Raw genomic sequence first — 18,563 nt, forward strand, 5'->3', positions numbered from 1 at the left:
TTTCTTTGTACCTTCTTCTGTTTTGTACTTCCTTTCCAAGGCCTCCCAAATCTCCTTGGCAGTCTTGGTGTTGGTGTATATATCATAGAGCCTACTTGAAAAAGCATTGACACTACAAGAAAAAATGCTTTTAATAACACCGAAAATGTGTTATCAAAACATACGATAACACTTTCTGATGTGTTAAGACCGACTATGTTATCGTAGGTCAGGGTACTTTACATAACACTTTATCAGTGTTATACATATGTGTTATTGTACTGTCAACGATAACACAATTTCTGTGTTATTTTAATATATAGATAAGTGTTGAATTATGTTATTTATAGTCAATTATATAACACTTTTTTTGTGTTATACTACACTTTAGCATAACCTTTTTTTTGTGTTATACTACACTTCAGTATAACACTTTTTTTGTGTTATACTACACTTTAGTATAACACATTTTTTGTGTTATACTAGACTTTAATATAACACATTATTTGTGTTATACTACACTTTAGTATAACACATGTGTTATATTAGCTTAGAGAAACATAATCTTTTTTTACTTACACAAAACTAGAAAAACAAATATGAAAGTTGAAGCCAAATAAGGTAACATAAATAGATTTTTATTAATTACTCAAAATGTAATTACAATATTTAGTCTACTAGTCTAGGCTTAAGAAATCATATTACAACATAATTTATGCCCAATTTAGATTCTTTTATCACTAAATACAAAACAAGAAATGTACACAAAAGTTAGTCAAATACATTCTTCCATTCTAAAGGCCTCAACTAATGTTGTCAAGAATTGCTCCAAAGAAATCATCTCAATATACCTGCACATTGTAAAAAAAAAGTCCTTTTATTATTAATATGAAGAAACAATTCATACATTTTGTACTAACTTCTATCCCCATTTATTTCTTCTCTAAAGACCTAGCAAGGTTAATTCCTTTCTGTAAAGTTCAATACAAACATAGCATTGATGTGTAAATAGCTTTGGCAAAATTCTCTCTGTGATAGGTAACCAACAGGGCATCAAGTATGGCATCCAAATTAACAAGTAGAATGTGAATATGGCTGTTAGAGATCCTTTATGAAGCCCATGCTATTCCTCTTATTCTCCCAAAGTTTCTCTTTCTTTCTAAGTTCGAAGTGGGAAATGTGTTTAGAGTTAGGTTATGGGAAACAAGACAAACAAAAACTAGGAAAAAAAAAAAACAAAAGTGGAAACGTTATCTTTTTGTATTAATAAACTGAAATCTGTTTCTTGTCAAGAAAGCGAAAAGCACTAGCTTTCCAACTTTGATTTCACGAGAACTTCTAAGATTTCTAGTTGCATAAATTTTTAAGTTTTTTAGCCTAACTAAATAACCATACACACACACCATACCTGATTCATGTGCCATACACACCGCCAAACTTTTCGAGAAAAGACAGGAGCCATAATTTCCACAAACCTGAAACATATTCAGAAGGTACTGTTAAACTTTACACCATTCAAAATATATTTCCATAAAACAAAAACATATTCATATGAGAATCACTTCCAGGTGGGCTCTATCTCATGCAAGTGGCTCTTGTGACTCAATTCATAAAAGCTCAAACCATACAAACACGACTTTAATTCATTTTATAAGTAAAAATCAAATATTGAAAATCAAATGGATTTATTGCAGAAACATTAGGTAAAGGCCAATTTGATATATTATTATTTAGATAATTACTATGTCTTGTATAAGACAAACTAAAGTATCAAACAAAAACTCTGGAAATTGTCATGTTTTAAGTTCATATATGGGAATATGACATTATAAAAAAGGAAACCTCATCAAAATTCTACCAGGAAGAGATGCTTTCATAATACTATGTGGTAATTCATTTCAAGAGGGAAACTATAATATTTTATGAACATAAGAAAGGTCCAGCCTAATTCATTGCAAGTATAAAACAATAGCAAACAGGGGATAGGATACAACAAAAAACACAAAATAACAAAGAAACCCAACAATAGCAACAAACAAGATTCTAATGGAAATTCTCAATCCCCGGTCATTACAATGCAAGCTGGATTGATGATAAATTTATACATAGCTATTAGATATTAAGAGCATGAAGAAACAAACTATAACCAATATCAATCAAATCAACTAGTACTGGTAAAAGATGTTGTGGGTAGTGGGTACTAGTCTAGCAGTCCTTATGGTTTCAAATTTTTTGCAATAAATAAGAAGAAACGTCGCTAAAGCTTTTTATATTCTAGAGAAAGCACAAAAATTACCCTCAAATTTTATTCTAGAGAAACTATATAATGAGAAGTAAAATCACGCAATACAACACTCAAATTTTATTAATCAAAATTATCCATCATAACATAACATACTCACAGCAAAAGAAAGGCCTTGCTTGAAGCACCATAAGGTGGGACCAAGCAAGACACCAAATATCAAAGGTGGGTCATGATTTTCTTCCACGGAATTCAAACAAAGAAGTTGGACTAGAAAGTCCCCAAAGTGATTGACCTAACTAAATCTCAAGTCTTCTTCAAGCAGCTGTATGGGAAAACGAGTCTAGTCTACCCTTACATAGTCTTCCAACAGGAAAAGAAACTCTATACCTAATAAACTTACAATAGAAACTTGAACAAAACTAAAAGAACAGCTCCCAACAACAAAGAAACAGAGCCAAATGACTCTGTTTATTTAGTTAGCAAACTATGGAATTGATTTTTATTTTGTTTTTCTTTCTCATATCAGAAAAATAAAGTTACAATTATGCCTAGCATCTCTGATTTAACAAATAAGTAAAGCAAGAAAAAAGGAAATAAAAAAGAAAAGAATAGCAGAAAAACCACAAGGGTAAAAAAAAAATTGCCCAACATACACTACATCCAACCAATAAGAGAAAAAGAAAAATCTAAAACGCAACTATAATGGAGGCTATCTAATTGCCAGAATAAAGAACTATACAAAAGGAGCACCCAGCAGCATAAATAGAAAATAATTAGACAAAAGGGTTGCAGATGTGGTAACTTCTCTACAGGCTGTTGTACAAATTTATAAAAAGAAAATAATACATGATGTGTAAATGTGACAAAATTACCATATTCATTTCATACACCAAGAAACACTACTTGTGCAAGGAAACCTCTAAGAGCCAGACCAATGACTAATGCTATTCCCAGAACAATAGAAGAAAAGCTTCAGACAAGACATAGTATGGAACTAAAGAAGTTCTACATGTTAGCATTCAGAGTGAAGAAAAGAAAAAATCAAAGAGGGTATGAGTTAAAAGGATTGACTCACTCAAACCATTACTATCAGGAACTTAATAAATGCTTTCTCTTGTCAAACAACAATACGAAGTGAGATATGATTAAAAAAAAGTTTAATCTTTATGCAATGAAAAATAGAAGAATTTCATAGCCATTAGCAAGATACGAGAATCACAAAAGTAGCGCTAACAGACCTCAAGCCCCTCATCCTGCTCCCAAGCAATGCCAGGTCCACTATACATATTCTTGATAAGCAAAGTGCAAGATTTATCAGGGTAGAAATGGACTCTACTACAACGCTGGCCAAACCGACAAGCTCCAGTTTTTAAGTGGAAAGGACAATGAGCTCTATCCTGTCATACATACAAAAAAAAAAATACTTAGAGGCCATGTTCCTCTTAATCATACCAGCAAACACAAAATGAGTTGAACACATAGATAAACTCAAAAAATATAATAGTCTAAGTAGAATGATTATAATAATTTGATTTCTATAGCAATCCTATAAAGAGAAACAACAAACTAAGTGGTTCATACCAGTAACTGTTGTAGGGCAGCAGGACAATCTGACCCTAAATAGTTTTTATAATTTGACCCTGAATAATGAGAGAAAGAAGTTCAAGTTAAACCAAAGAGCTGCAAGTACCAACAGAAATTATGAACTAATAGCATCCTGGAAATCATTGAAACATGATGAAGACAACTGAAACAACACAATATAACAAACCTCAATAGCTCCTGCATTATGAGGTTTATACACAATAAATTGTTGAAATTTGAGATCATTAGCGATATTTTGATGTTCCACAACTTCCCCCCTAAGTATTATTCTGAAACTTGCTGGTAGAAATAGTTAAGAAATGCAAAAAAGAGATGAGTGAGAGATAGAGAGAGAGAGGGAGCCGAGAGAGACAAAGAGAGCAGAAATAAAAATGTAGAAAAAAATACAAACCTGAAAAATGGGACAGATCTTGAGCTGAAATGGTCCTGCTCACAACATTGTAAATATTTTCCTTTATGAGTTATTGAAAAAAAAATACCAAACTGAATTGACAATGTTTTGCACCAAGGGTACAATGTAGAAGAAGAATAAAATTTACCAGTCTTAGAATATCTCCATGTTTCTTATCCTCTGCTTCAACAGCTCTGTCTAGAATACCCCCTGATGTGGCACTAAATGTGGAGAAAAAGAAAAATTTACAAAATTAATTAAGTGAAAATATGTCAAAAGAACAACTGAATTGAAGAAAAGATGAATTTTGCATAGGAGTTTCATTAAATTGCAGAGTGGGAACTCAAAGGGCTGTCCACAAGGAAATAGAACAAATCCATATAAAGTCAGAACAGAGCAAACTCATATGACTTTATTTGATTAGTTATTATAATACTTTTCTAATAGTCTAAACTTCTATGGTGTATAATTTTGATAAACTTCTTCATCAACAGAAGTTTAATGAAATTATACACCATAGAAGAATTCTACTGTCATTACAACTGGTTCCTAAATAATCTGAATTAGAAATTTAGTACTATAGTTCTGAGAGATGGAAATTAAGAGCTAGAGAGACTAAAACCAAAATTCAGGAACAGGTTAAAACTGGGGAATGCAATCTTCAATCTGAGAATCAATCCCATTTAAATTCAGTAGTTATCAAATGTTTTCACTGCCATAATCATAGCTGCCACTAAAGCAGAAGATCATATTGACATAAGTAAGTTCATACAACAGATATTTATGCTGAAAAATCTCCAACTCTCTCAAAGTTCAAGCAGTGCTTGGACATTGTAATTTTCAGCAGGAAGAATTAAATAAATCTTCTATTAATGGCATGATAAAGTAGCAACTATAAAGATTGTTTAAAGAGAGTTCAAGAGTTAGTTATGTAAGCTAATTCAGTGAGTGACAAATAACTAGTGCAATAACAAAGTTTTATCGTGACACACAACTACTTATAACAAGACAGATGATAAGAATATTAGGCCTTCTTTGAGGTTTAATTATTCCATAAAAAATAAAAAGAACTAGTTACTAATTAGGCCTATTATTATTGGTTGAATATATGTCCAATAAGATTATAAGAAATGTACTAGGCATACTAAGGGATTATTATATATATTGCCTAGTGTTCTAAGGGAAGAGATATTAAAAAAAAAGTTGATTATAAACAAGAGATGCAAGAGAGTAACTTTAACAAAAAGAGAAAATCGTATACAAAGTAATAACAGGATATGCAAACTCCAACAAACAGTTATAAGAATTCAATATTTAGGTTTTCTCTAAGTGGATCAAAATTGAAAACAACAGCTAAAAAATTCATCTTTTTTTTTTTCCAAATAATTTTCATTAAAGTTACAGTTGAGAACTCTAAGTATTGATTTAATCCTGCATAAGACTCCCCATTTCGTATATAATAGTCAACATGACTAGAGTGCAAATATTTAATCAAATATACTTTGTACTTTTCACACTTGTGTTTATTTAGACATCACACGAACAAAGACAGCCAGAAATTTATAGAACATACTAGCAACATGAAAATAATGGGTTCAGCGAGGTTTTCCTGCTTTTCAAGTTTTGCAAGTTTTGACCCATGACCTCTCCGTGAGACCGAGCCATCCACGACCCTCCGCAAGCCCGAGCCCTCCAACCCCGTCCATAGCCCTATCCGTGAGCTGCATTTGGAGTCTTGATCAAGGTCCTAAAATATGCAAACATAGAAAAATAGTATATTCATGCACAATTTTCAATAGAAATGAAAGAATATATATTGTACAATTTTCAATAGAAAGGAAGGTCCAGAAATTTTCAATATATATTGTAAAAGCCTTAGATATGCAAGTCATATTTGCTAGTCACCATGAATGTCATATGTAGACCACAATTCAACAAAACATATTATTGTAACACAACTCTTATTATTCACACTAACACATGAGTAATTCATCTAGATGCTAATGGCTATATCATCTTAAGGTAAAGGTAAAATCAATGGGACTTAGAACTACCAAAAAGAACTTCAAAACAAATTATGTTTGAGGCCCTCAAGAAAGCAACATGATTTTTTTTATTATTGATTTATTAACTCACTCACATCACAAGTGAGCAAATCCCCTATTTTACCCTAACAACCTTGTATCTGCCAAAGACCACAAAACAGAGTTAATTAAGCAGTAATGACAAAAGACCAAATATTTACTATGTCTGCTAAATAACCTGTAGAATATAATCTGGTGAGGTTTGGCTCCAGTAGATCTTCTGAAAGCAATTAAATGTCCCCTAGTTGGACGAAAATAAAAAGAAAGGAGTTAGAATAACATATGGAGAAGATTCTGAAAAGTTGAGTAGAATGTACACATGGTTACTCGCCATATCATTCCTCCTTGGACTTTTCCCTTTTTATCATCTGTAGTTGAATTATAAAGATCAAGGATAATCTCCTCCCGGTGCTTCTGTGCGGAGACCAATGCTCTATACTTGGTCACGCTGGCCAATCCATCGAAGCAACCACCCGATTCAAGTAAAACAATTGAGATGTTATCAATTAAACTAAACAATGGAGCAAAAAGATTATTAATTAGTAATTACTTATGGCTGCTATTGAAGGGCCAGAATCCTCTCCGGGCTGTGGATGTGTTACATCAGCACCAAAGATTATTGTAGGCAAATCAGACACAAAAGGAATTTTCCTATAGATAGCATCACTTAACACTATATTCTGGCCGCCAACCTATATAATATAAATAGGTACAAAGAAATAAACAACACAACAACACCAGCTCCAACAACAAATAATAAATAAAAGCAGAATTCAGGTAAATGAACCTTGCTATTAATCTTCAGGGATAGATTCTCCAAATACTGTCTGTTGAGCTTCACTGCCCGTTTAGGCTCACAGCATTGTGAAACAATTCCAAGCTCTGTTTCACAAATTCATTTAATCATCCCTGGAACAGGCATGTAACGTTTTTTAGCTAAAACAAAATGTTATAATGGCATTTCAAACTTCATAGTTACAAGTCTTGGCCAAGTCGCTCACCATATGAACCACCAGAATCAGGCAAGATAACTATTAACAACTGTAGTTGTTTGTTGATAAGTATCTTCTTGCATTTCTCATGAACAGATCTCAAAGCCCTCTCAATTTGGTTAGCTGGCCAAGCGCTGTAGGCAATTACTGGTCTAGTTTGGAAGGCCTTCCAAGTATCCAAAATGATAAGAAATGTCAATTATAAACAGTCAATGCAATGTCACAGGAAAAGAGATGAGACAGAAAGATCCGGTAACCATACCATTCCCCTATTGAGCCAAGTACTGACCAATTCTGAACAAAAGCGATCATGAATATATGAATTGATACGCGAGAAGTTCACACATGTCCAAAACTCAACTTGGCCTCCATTGATCATTTTCTATCATAACCCAAAATAAAAAAAAAAAAGTCAATGAATCATACCTCTTCACATACATCATAACAAAATGGAGTTATAAAGATCATTTACTTACTTTATTGGACATATTCCATTGCCCAAATTGAGGATGCTCAGTAGCCTCCCTCCTAGTACCTCTGTATAAAAGCTTCATGAAGAAAAATAATAGAATTAGTTCCAATTGAAAGAGTAGAACTCACTCGTCAAACGAAAAAGCAAGCACATATTAGAAAAATACCACTGGTGGAGGCAAAACTCGAGCATCAACCATTGTCAAATTGTTTGCAACACTAATTCCAAAATCCTGGACAAGTTCCTGATCACTGTATTTTTTCTGCTTAACAATTCGCCAAATGCTTTCTTCCCTATTGTTTGGTCTTTGACAGGTTGCCCTCAATAGATTGGTTACTTGCCTTTCATTGAGTTTCTTAGAGTATCTTTGCCCCTCAACAATTGTACAAACCTATAACAGATACAACATTTATAAATATAATCATGAAAATAGCTGCTGTCCAATAGAACTTAGAACGCAAAAAAAAATGTTATTGAAACTATGATGGGAACCTCCATGGATAAGTAAATAGGCTTTGCTGCATTTCCTGCTTGCAGAGCAGGCCATGTCACATATCTGAGTTTGATTTTGTACTTGTCTTGAAAGTAAGCAGCACCTGAAATCTGTGTCATCTTATCATCAAGAGTAAACCTAAAATAAAATATAAACATGTTAGTAAAACAATTTGAAAGTACAGGTAGAGAAGTTTAAATACCACCAAGAAAAATCTTCCCCAATTATTAAAATCAAATAGCAGCACATACCAACATGGAATAGTTAAGGTCATGACATATGCACACTCACATTAATTTGTTTAGTGGCTCTATCGATATCCCAGTAATCTTATAAGTCCTTGTATTCTGCAAATGACTGCATGCTACTTTAACCCCTTTCAAATTTTTCTTTAGCTGCAGCAGTAAAAATAGATATAAATTTCTTTTAATAATGTTAATAATAGATAAGAAAATCACCGATATCCAACTTAGTAATATGCAAGAACCTGGAGCCGGACTTGATCATGCAATGGCCTTAGATCGTCTCTCACATTAAAGTTTTTGAAAACGAAATCAGATAACCTTATAGTTTCATAAAAGGCCCTTGTTGAAACATCTACAACAATTGGATAAGGTAGTTCAGAAAAAGAAACGTCAGTCCACTTGGTAAAAACCATCTAGATAACAAAAATTGTTGTAGGGCATCACATAACATCTTCCATGTTAGATTTTAGCATCTTACTAGATTATGTGTGAACCGACATTAAATTGCACAAACGACGACCTTACGCCATCAGGTGGTGCACCATATGGTGCCTTGTAACAATATAAGCATAAAAGAGTAAACTAGCTAAAGGCAATGCCAATGTTAAGAGAAAGCCCCAACTGAATTGGCCTCAAACTTTGATAGTACCCTTTCCAATAGATTATGCCATCTGCAAGCTCACCAGGACGCCCCAGTGTGAGGTGAAAAAATGACCTCCCAACAACAGTATACCTACAGTTAAAGATATACATACACTCAAGCCATCGACTAAAAAAAACTCAGCACTTTTAACAACATACAGAGTACATTATTATCAAGTTACATAACATATACAAACCAAAATAAACTACCAGGCACTGAATTTTCAGATGAAAAAAAATAGTAAAGCAGTAAGAAAATTTTATAAAGAATAGCATTTTGTTCTAAAGCCTGAAGGCAGTATTGAATTACTTATCCGATGGATCTCCTCTGAGAGCAACATCCAGTGCTTGAATTGTCTCTTGAGGTGCATCAAGTTGCCTGCTCTGTAAAAACTGTCACAGATGATGTAAGTCTGGCTTCGAAGAAAACTTGATGGTCACCTTAAATTCACGTTCCCTACGGCTAATTATGGGAAAAAATATCAAATCAGAACAGAGTACATAAAAATGAAAATAGTATTACTCAAAATGTCAAACTTAATGTAGTATATAATACCTCATGGTACTAGAGCTTCCAGTTTCTCTATCATTGTCAGACAACTTTATAATAAATCCTTTGGAGGAAAATGGCAACTCCCCAGCAGTGTAGATAGACTTCCCGCCATCATAAGCAACTCTCAGATTAGCCAAATGAGAGGCACGGTAGAGAGTATCCAGCTGTTTGATAATGTCACGGTTTACCTTCTTTGATGTTACTTCAGGACTTATCGATACCTGTAAATATATTTAGTAAATATAATTAGCTTTAGGGGTCTGAAAACGACAAGTTGCCTTCTTTGATGTTACTTCAGGACTTATCATTTTACTCATATATCTCACTGAAGCGTTCCATCAAACAGTTATTATGCATAGGTTTAGCAAAGATTATTTTTATATAACAAGACCAATTTAAGCAGTCAAACTAAACAAAATTTACAGATAAATTGACACAAACATCAAATAACACAAATACACTCGATACATACAAGTTTAGCCTACATACAAACATTCATTTATATTCCAAAACACACCATATTTAAACATAGAAACAAAGATCACTATTATCATGGTTGCAATAATAAAATTAACAAAGAGAACATTAATGATGAATCATTGATCAGTCATGAAAAAACAGAAAGAGAAATTGAAAGAAAAATGGTACTTAAAGTGAGGATTAGGGTTATAGTTGTAGAAATAGATGAGTGAAGATGGATAAATAAAGATGAAGAAGTACATACCCATGCCGATGAGAGCTTGAAATTGAGATAGTGATTTCCAAAAATTGAGGAGCAATGGGAGAAATGTGAGAGAGAGACGGAGATGTCGAGAAATGGGATAGAGAGACCAAACGTAAGATTCTCAGATCTACCAACGCCATTGTTGGCTGTGTACAGTGCTTTCTCTTTTCTCTTCTTAATTGAGACTAAGTATGAATAAATTTGAGCTTTTGTCTCATATTTTCTCGGCAACCAAACAAATAGAGAAAGAAAGAGATAATTTACTTGAGAACATCGTACGGTCACGAGCTAAGCTGAGACAAGGGTCTTTCAAAAGGCTCATATTCTTGTATAGACTGTCAGCCTCATCTTCGACAAGGGTTTCACTGAAGTAACCCTTGGTGGTCAATCGGTCGACGAGGGCCGCCATTCGGGCCAGGGGTGACGAGAGTGTTCGACGCTGTCTAAGGTGGTGACAGTATCAACGGCAGCGTGGAACAGTATCAAGGATTGGGATTTGGATTATGAAGGAATAAAGGGTTTCGTCGAGTTGATAATGGAAGGGTGTAATAGGGATGGAGCTTTGTGTGAAAAAATATTTAGTGTGAAAAAAAATATAAGTGGCGGGCTCCCAAATAAGTTACCGCCCTTTTTTTCCCACACATATATATATAAATATACCATAACACTTTTTAAATAGTAGTATAATGATGTGTTATGGTAATGGGTGTTTGGTGTAGTGTGAGGATGTGACCCCTACATATCAATTCATCTTCTTCATGCTTCTTCCTTTCTTTGACAACTTCTTGAGTATCATCTTCCTTGGGCTCTCCCAAGGCTTTTAGGTATCTGTCCAAGATGTAGAAAACCTTGAAAGTAGTGAGCAAGAATATAATCTTGTCTTGCCAACAAACAAAGTTAGTCCCATCAAACCTTTCCAGTCTTACAAAGTCTTGAGTCATGAATTTCAATGTCGAAAATGAGTTAGATTCTTCCATGATATGCTATCTCAGATATTAGAGTATTAGAATGTTGGGAAAGAATGAGATAACACCACCTCAATATTTAGAATCTAAACAAAAGATCGATTGACAGAGACTAAATAAAGATTGAGAAAGATTATGAAAACCAAGTTGGTGAATGGTCTTCTTCAACCTTGATGATCCTTCAAAACCCTAGTAGAACCACCACTTTGAGGAAATCCTTAGAACAATGCAAAATCACAAAACCAAGGCTTATACACGTTTCTTAACGCTATCCTAATACTTTATTTCCTAGCCAACATGGGTGCTTGAGGCCTTTCTAGGAGGAAATGAGGATTGAGATTGAAAAAGCCTTAAACTCACAAAGTCGAGCACTTTCTTTATGAGTTCTTGGAAAAAACTTGAGATTCTTGGAGCTAGAGAGAGAGAGAGAGAGAGAGGGTAGAGAGGGACTGGAGAGAGTGATCAAGTCTTTAAAAACTCTATTTTGACCCATATATAGAGTAGGCATCGTCATTAAGTCTAACCAATAGGATTACACTTGTAAAACACGTCATTTAGAGCAATTTACGTATCTTGTACGTACTCCAGCAGGCGATGCATCTCTTGCTAGGGTTTTTTGAAACCCTAAGCATCAGGCGATGCTACACCACTTAGGTGGCAATGCGTTGCCATCCTCTCTATTTTTGGACACTTCCAAAAGTCCTAAAATTTCTCCAAATGATACCAAACTTTTTGGTAACCCTTAGATATCTTCATGCATCACTTTGAAGCTCAAATTTCACATCTTCACTATGAGAAATTTACTAAGTGTTTATACCTAGCTTGTATTTTAACACTTATCTTTTTGTATTTAACCAATCATAACATCAAGTTTCAATGGAGATTTCTCATGCAGCGTATATATTATTTTGAGTAAAAAGAGTGGGATAAAAAAAGTCCCTGAGTCTCAAAAGCCAAAAAAATCCCCTTATAATGGTAGCCCTAACCCTATTTATAGTGGATCGGGACAATTAATTCCCTTAATGGGTATTTATTCAAATATTCACAATCATTTAATAGTTTAATGCTAATTAACACCTCCGGGTGCAGTAATTATGGTGGCGGGCCCAACGTATTGTATGTGGCCCAATTCATAGATTACAACCCACCACTTTACGGGAGACACGTCCATGACACCGTCAGAACGCGGCTGCACTTTTCCCTTGTCAGGCGGCGCATTGGGACATACCAATTGTCAGGTGTATGGGCTCAACACCACTACTTGAGGTATCGAAAGTTGTCAGACGGCCGCTTGTGGTCCAAAGTTGATATGATTAACACCTAGCGTTCCCTCTAGGTCCCGAGGACAAACTCCTAGACCTAAAGGTTTACATGAACAAGAAGATGGGAGGACCACAATGGAGGTCCTTGATACGTGGCCTAATTCAAAGACATCCATGCCTAGAAATGGATCATACCGCGTTGGGAGGAGTTTATGCTCTGTGGAGCTCAAGGCGAGCTCCACTTGACTTCATTAGCTCCCAAGGAGCCTAACTACTTCTCAAATGAATGCCACATGTTCAATGATGAAATCATAGACAAAATTTTCCCCCAAGTCTTCGCTTGTCCTCGGACAGTGGAGACTTAGTCTAAGAGGAGTAATTTCAAAGGTCTTTGGGGGGTGACGCTTTGATCTACATGAAATCATACTCTAAAAAGGTAACACCATGTGTTGACTCTCCATTGTTGAGCCCATTAATCGGCGCGAATAATGTCCATTTTCCCTGTACCCGAAGCATCCTTTTCCCATGCTAATGATCGCGATCCGTGCTTTGATAGTCGTGACCGTTGGATCATGCTCAAGTGCCTACCCCGTAGGGGATCAACAGGAGGAGTGGAGTTGCTTCCTCCCCAAGTCCTTCGATTATAAAATGTGAGAATTTCCTCTCTATTGTTCACTTTTATCATTTGAAATTTTCAGAAATACCATATATTTCCAACCTCTCTCAAAACCCTTCAATTACCCCTAAACCACATTCTTCACCAGTTCTTGCACTCTGGAGACCTAGAAGGCTAGAGAGAATCTTTATAATTCCAGGTGAACAAGAAGATATACTTCTGTGTATGCAGTCAACACAACACAATCATGCACAACATCTCGAGTAAGTGTGCTATCTTCATTTTTGTTTTGAGTTTTTGGGTTGAAAATAGTTGTATGTTTTGGTGCTGGTGATTTCTGACATTAAGAGGTCATTTTGACCTCTTTTTAGTCTTTCTAGGTCCATTTTGATGTTAAAAACATGCCAAATGGATTACTTTAGGCCTTTTGTGCCTTTTTGTACTTCTGGACATTGAACTAGAATCTATAAATTTCCTAGATTTCGGCGAGGTTCATGAACTCCGGTGGTGTTCTCCGATACCAATTCTTTTGCTCCAAGGACACCCCAATCCTTTATAATTCATTTTCTCCTCCACTCCTTAAGCATTTATCTTACGGGGTTCTCATTTTGGCCTATCTTTCTTCTGGTCAAGGCACTAATTGCATGGTTTTGTTGTTTCAGATGTCTGAAGAGCTGCACCACGTCTAGCAGCAAGATTCTACGACTTTGACAAAAAAATAATGGAGATGGCCCGGTAAGCAAGACAACTTCCCATAGAGAGGAAGCAGGCGGCCTCAGAGTAGATTAGGGCCCTCGTGGTGAGGGAAGATCCTATGAGAGCGCAGAGGCCTCTGTAGATTGGCGCCTCAGAGGAGGAGGTAACATGGGTCCCATGTATGGGTCCAAGAAATACGAAGCGAATGACTACGAAGCAGAGTAGCTCCCCAAGAAATGTAGACATCATAGAGCAGTCAACAAAATACTCTCCCACTACAGAGTGGGGGGTAGGTAAATCTTGATGCATCTGTCCTGAGAGAATGAAAGGGTGCACGAGAGCATCCACGACCTAAGGGTCTGGAGTGTGTCTCATCTTCAAGCGCGAGGGCCCTGCCCCTACACCAGTAAGATGTTGACTTCCTAAAATTTGTCAGCATAGCCTCTTTCAGGTATCCTCGAATGGATATCAGGTGCTAACCGGGCTATATGTTCTGTACAGTAGGCAGAACTGGCCCGTCTCTTCTCCAGCCAAAATTCTGTACGTTTACAACTTTCGGGCTCTTCCTAGGAAAATGAGGCTTGATGGGTACTATACTTTAATGAAGTATACGTACTCGATCATGTCTTACAAGGCTCCGTGCCATAATGAGAGCCACAAACATGACTACAAAGACCACTTCTTCTGGACAAATGACTTTCTCACACGGACCTACCCAACTCTTCTCCTAGATTTCGCCAGGGTTGGTAAGTTCTAATTTTTAAACCCTTCATTTGTTTTTCCTCCACATATAGTTTGTTCTTAGGAATTTCCTTTTGTAGGTCCCTACTGTCGCACATCGTTCGCCATGGCCTACAACGACCGACTTCAGAAGATGACGACCATTCTCAACAAGGAGAATAATCTCAACCTCCTGGTGACAGATGATAACTTACACCAATACAACCTTCTTTTGGCGAACCAACACCTGGGTTCTGTGGACCTCTCCCCGTTCATTAACTCCAAGAAGTCCCTAGAGGAGGCTAGGCTCTAGATGGAGTATGTAGCTGGGCATGCCCTCCTCCAATTCAACCAATGGATGGGAGGGGAGCACGTGGAGATTGTGTTCGCCATCCAGGCCACTATTGAGGCCCAGAAGGACTAAGAGCTTGAGGATGAGCTCCAGGCGGGGATAGAATCCTCATCTATAGACCAAGGTAAATCCCCGATTATCCTATATCCTGATATGCATGTAGGAAAGGGAGTTAGTCCCGAACATGGTTGGGTCTCGCCATCATTTCTCGAGTGCAGGCAGATCTCGAGACATCATTGGACTTTGGAGGAGTTCCAAGACTACCAAGACCTGATTGATGTCTTCCTCCACCACCCAAAGAGAATGGTCGACCCCCAAGGGTTCGTGCCGCTAGACGAGGTGACGTCTGTGCACGTAAGGTGGTTTTGCTTTTGCTTGTACGAGACAAACACCATCCAGAAGATGGGCAGGCTCGTGCGAGAGTTTTTCCATTCCATTCTTCACCCGAAGGAGCTATCTAGCTCTGGGGATCACAAGGAGTTTCCATGCATACTTAGAATATTTTGCATGCATTTTTATTCTTTGCTTCTTTCCCATCGAAGGCTAACCATTTTTCGTCGTTTTGTAGGCCACATGGGTTTGTCCGACTCTATTCGGACCAAACGCTAGAAGGTGTTGGGACTCTCTCAAACAAAGTCCTGACTACACCAGTCGTGGTGCCTCAACCCTTGACAGTTGTTCCTATGGCTCCGGTGATCCCTACAGCTTTGGCAGCTGATCCATTGTTCTCCCCCTGAGATTGGTGGCGACTGGAAAGGTCATTGACCTTTGTGAGGGGTCCCTGATCCGTGATGAGGGGTCTTCGAGGATGGGAAAGGACCTCCCATCCTCCGAGGTGCCAGACTGTCCTCCAGCAAAAACACCTCACCTTGTCATATTCCTAGAGCTCTTCGAAGGGGAAGATCTAGAAAGGCACCAGCGAGTGGTTGAGTACCTCAACGCTTGCTTGGAGGAGGAAATGAGGATATCAAATTCCTCATAAATTTCCTTTAGGAGGATATGCTGAAGACCCCAATGCCGAGTCTAAGTCGTGAAGAGCTAGAGCCTCTCTTCGCTGGGAGGCTTGGAGAGACGACAACTCCGCTGGTGACAGACCTCCTTCAGGGATTGACGGGATCCCTCTGCAAGATTCCTTCTCGCAGTTACGCCCATTTCAAATGAGACAATGAGATATCCCTCCTCGCAACCTGCCACTACACCATGTTGCAGGTAAGCATCATAATAAATTTTCAAGACTTTTTTTTTTATAGCTAAGTGTTATCTTGAGGCTAACTTTGTTTTGTTGTGAAGGCTACAGCTCCCTGTCAACAACTTGGGGACATCTTCATGACAAGGTTTTTTGAGCTTAAGGAGCTAAGAGAGGCTTCTCTCTCACTGAAAAAGCACTCAAAGCTCCAGAAGGCACTGGAGGACGAGAGGGCTCGCGCCTCTGATCTGGAGACCTGTCGGGCAATGGAGCAGTCAAGACTCCAGACATTCGAGGACACTTCCTTGAGGGTAGTAGAGGAAGCCACATGGTGCTCCAAAGATGCTAAGGAGGCTATCCTTAAGATCATGGAGGACCTAAAGGTCGCTCGGGAGGAGAGCCATCTTGCCCATAATGAGGCGGACAAGCATGTTGGGGAGGTGTCGTATCATGCTAAGGATGCCACCAAGGCCCAGGAGGAAGTTGCGCAGGTGATTTTGAGGGCTCAAGTTGCTGTCACGGAGGCTGAGGGTTTGAAACTTCAAGTCCAGGCATTGAAGAAGGAGGTTGAAGTGCTGGCGAAGGATACCTTCTATGTTCCATGGCAAAGCAACATAAAGATGTACTTAGCCTTCACAAACGACCCCAACATGAGGATGTTGTTCGAAGAGCATCTTCAGGTGGATGAGGTCGCAACTGCTTAGGCTCGAGCTGCAGCTGAGGCAGGTCGTGCTCCCAAGGTTGATCCCATGATTTGGCTCATTGCGGAGGTTCCCCCAGGTGAGTAGGCCCTTTTAATTTTATTTTGTATTTTTTTAAATAGGCTTGCATGCCATTGCTCTATTTGGGGTACAAAAAAGTTAATGCTCGTGCTCCTGAGCGCAGTTGTAAATATATTTACTTTACTAAATGGAATTTGCTTGCACTATTTATCTTCCTTCATTACATCATCACTCAACACATTTTTAGCATTTAGTAATTGTGCAATTCGGTCTTAAAGTTGTAAGGTTTGAATTTTAACTCAACGTAATCTGATGTCACAAGAATTTTAAACTTTATCATGTCCATCACGCGTGTGCCTCAGTCTTTGAGACTTAGGTCTTAATGGGTCGTTACACCGTGTGTTAAAAATAGTACTTAACTCGTTAAGCAAGTCATTTGGACTTAAAAGTGTAATTAAAGTTAACAAACAATTTAGGTAATAAAAATTTTGGTCAATGAAGTTAAAATTTTCATTAAAAAGGTTTGACTATATACATGGGATCCCAAAGGTTTTAAATACAAAATACAGTTGCAACAAAATTACAGAACTAGCCGACCTAAGCGAAAAAATTAAGAATATATCCCCCGTTCCTCAAAAGTATCTCGTTGTGCCGGCCGAGCAGGCTGAGTATGTACATGCCATCCCTACAACTCTTCAACTCATGGTTGGTCCAGTTTTCTCTTGCCCTTACACGCACCACAAAGCACCTGAGAGCAAAGGCTCAGCAAGAAAAGCCAAACAAGTAAAACAAATATTTAGATAAGCATTTATATCACACACATGCTCCATAATTCATAATTGGTCCCACAATGATTTTCCAAGGAGTATCACGACTCATGCCGAGTAGATGCATATCACAACTCTGTAACTTCCCTACCACTACGACCTAAATTGTGCATGCAATGCCGATAACGACCTCCAGATTGAAAACGGCCCTCCGACCGGCTAATCAATCTCAACAATCAACCAACCATTACAAATGATAATAACGACATATGCTTATATAGAGCAAACATTTAACTTTAAAAAAATTCATTTCAAGGTCATACCCGTGTTCGATAATAAGGGGTCAAGCCCTACACTCGGTGCATGTGCCAGTTTTCTTACCTAGTGTCGTGTGTAATTAAGGGTATGACCCCGAGCGCGATCCTTTTTCCCGATCGTTGCGGTAATCCTAGTCACAACATCAACGATATGTCTAACAGGAACTAATTCCAATAATGAGCTTCAAGATCAAACCCTAGCTCTCGGGACCTTGGATTCCTTTAAACATGATAGCATAATCGTCCCCCAAGCCTCCCAAGATAACTCACAAAAAACCCTAAATAAAATGCACCCTTAACAGCATTAGCACCGCAACGAACCCCTGCAGTGCCGCAACTCTAAAACAAACTGAAAAGCCCCTTTCTAAAACTTGTGCATTTTGAGTTGTGGCGCCCCTTCTAAAGGGCCACGATGCTCCAACAAATAGATAACTTTTCCTATCATTTTTCTCCATTTAGGGTTGTGTTAGGTCTACTTTAGTATTGTGTTAGAGTAGGTTTTAAGGGTGTGTTGTTAATCTTTTAAGTTGTTTTG

At 37.5% G+C, this 18,563-nt stretch overlaps 1 long non-coding RNA gene and 1 pseudogene across 1 annotated transcript; both read right to left on the bottom strand.

The window, feature by feature from the left end:
* Positions 1–3,819: 3,819 nt before the first annotated feature.
* LOC133784072 (uncharacterized) lies at positions 3,820–4,584 on the bottom strand. The gene is made up of 3 exons (XR_009871109.1): positions 4,369–4,584; positions 4,221–4,255; positions 3,820–4,108 (listed from the first exon to the last, which is right to left on the bottom strand). It is a non-coding gene; the product is annotated as an uncharacterized LOC133784072 (long non-coding RNA).
* Positions 4,585–6,380: 1,796 nt separating this feature from the next.
* LOC133785211 (protein argonaute MEL1-like) lies at positions 6,381–10,834 on the bottom strand (annotated as a pseudogene).
* Between the last annotated feature and the right edge of the window lie 7,729 nt (positions 10,835–18,563).

Source organism: Humulus lupulus, chromosome 6, assembly GCF_963169125.1.
Source record: "Humulus lupulus chromosome 6, drHumLupu1.1, whole genome shotgun sequence".
Classification (NCBI taxonomy): domain Eukaryota; kingdom Viridiplantae; phylum Streptophyta; class Magnoliopsida; order Rosales; family Cannabaceae; genus Humulus; species Humulus lupulus.